The 2,122-nt window shown below is 39.3% G+C and overlaps 1 pseudogene; it reads left to right on the top strand.

Moving 5' to 3' along the window:
- The first annotated feature begins 334 nt into the window (after nt 1-334).
- Nucleotides 335-836, top strand: LOC111545929 (annotated as a pseudogene).
- Nucleotides 837-2,122: the final 1,286 nt, after the last annotated feature.

Genomic DNA, 2,122 nt, shown 5'->3' with positions numbered 1-2,122 from the left:
TTGTAAATTTGTTTAAGTTCTGTGTAGATTTTGGATATTAGCCCTTTGTCAGATGAGTAGATTGCAAAAATTTTCTCCCATTCTGTAGGTTGCCTGTTCACTCTGATGGTAGTTTCTTTTGCTGTGCAGAAGCTCTTTAGATTAATTAGATCCCATTTGTCTTTTTTGGCTTTTGTTGCCATTGCTTTTAACAAAACAATAAGTAAAACATGAGTCCACAAAAAGCTGTGAGAGGGATATACTTTATAAAGACCTTGGGTTCTTTCGGCTCTTGGCTTGGAGGAGGCCAAGGTGCAACTTTCTTCCATCATCCCAAATCCAGGTTAATCCAACACCAGCTGCCTCCACCATGCTGCAGAAGTTCAACCCTAACGAGATCAAAGTAATTTACCTGAGGTGCATCGGGGGCCACGTCTGCGCTGGCCCCCAAGATCGGCCCCCTGGGTCTGTCTCCATAAAAGGTTGGTGATGACATTGCCAAGGCAATGGGTGACTGGAAGGGCCTGAGAATTACAGTGAAACTGACTATTCAGAACAGACAGGCCCAGATTGAGGTGGTGCCTTCTGCCTCTGCCCTGATCATCAAAGCCCTCAAGGAACCACCAAGAGACAGAAAGAAACAGAAAAACATTAAACACAGTGGGAATATCACTTGTGATGAGATCGTCAACATTGCTTGGCAGGTGCAGCACCCATCTTTAGCCAGAGAACTCTCTGGAACCCTTAAAGAGATCCGGGGGACTGCCCTGTCTATGGGCCATAATGATGATGGCCACCAACCTCATGACATCATAGATGGCATCAACAGTGTTGTTGTGGAATGCCTAGCTAGTTAAGAAACACAAAGGAAAATATTTCAATAAAGGATCATTTGACAACTGGAAAAAAAAAAAAACCACCTCGGGTTCTGCAGTCAATTCTCCCTGCCTAAGTGAAAATCCCTGACATTTTGTGAATGACGAGGGGACACAGTCATTCCAGTCCCCAGCACTAAGTCACAGTACACAGAGCAGGGCAGAATATCTGTAGCTACTGTGAATGAAATTATTTTGAATTTTGTGGGAAAAGAACAGTGTGATTGGGCCAGGAAGGAACGATTTACATTTTAAGCATCAAATGTGTGAATATTTTTTTCCAAAAATATAAAGTATTCTTTTATTATAAGGAAAGTAACACAAGTTGTACATAGAAAATTTTAAAATATGAACTTTTATTTTATTTTATTTTATTTTTTTGAGGCAGTCTCACTTTGTCGCCCAGGCTGGAGTGTAGTGGCGTGATTTCGGCTCACTGCAACCTCTCCCTCCAAGTTCAAGCGATTCTCCTGCTTCAGTCTCCTGGGTAGCTGGGATTACAAGCACCCGCCACCATGCCTGGCTAATTTTTGTATTTTTAGTGGAGATGGGGTTTCACCATGTTGGCCAGACTGGTCTCGAACTCCTGGCCTCAAGTGATCCACCTGCCTCAGCCTCCCAAACTGCTGGGATTACAGGCATGAGCCACCATGCCCAGCCAGAATATTTGTTTTAAATAACATTTAAATTAATTTTAACCACTACTGAGATAATTACTATTACTATTTTATTTATATACTACAAATATATATGTGTATGTGTGTGTATATTTTTATATAATCATATTTTAGAAATATTGACTTCTATGAGTGTATTCTTTAAGAGAATATGATTTGAAAACTAAAAGATCAACTTCTGAAAACCTTTGTTGTTGGGAAAGTTGCCTAGCACAGATATAATAACAATTGCTGGCATTTTATAGCATCTTATGTGACTTATCTCTTTTATTATTAACAATAGCTATTGTTATTAACATAATAATAATTATTATTGACATATTAGTGACAGAAGAAAGAATGCCTTGCTGGGAGGCATAAATCCCAGTTCAAAGTTATGATTAGATATAAGGCTGCGAAATACTTTGCGCCTGAGTTTGCTCAAGTATATAATAAACATCTTGGACTAAATGAAGCCTGAGGCCTCTTCCAGTTTCAAAATCCTACCCAAGTCTTATTTTAGAATAGGGGCACTTACTGAGATGCATTTGCTGAGATGCAAATTTACTTTCAAATATTTTCTCTAAAATGCACCTGTTTTCAAGCTAAGAA

Source organism: Piliocolobus tephrosceles, chromosome 11 (genome assembly GCF_002776525.5).
Source record: "Piliocolobus tephrosceles isolate RC106 chromosome 11, ASM277652v3, whole genome shotgun sequence".
Classification (NCBI taxonomy): Eukaryota; Metazoa; Chordata; class Mammalia; order Primates; family Cercopithecidae; genus Piliocolobus; species Piliocolobus tephrosceles.
This window is presented reverse-complemented; position numbering and strand designations above follow the sequence as displayed.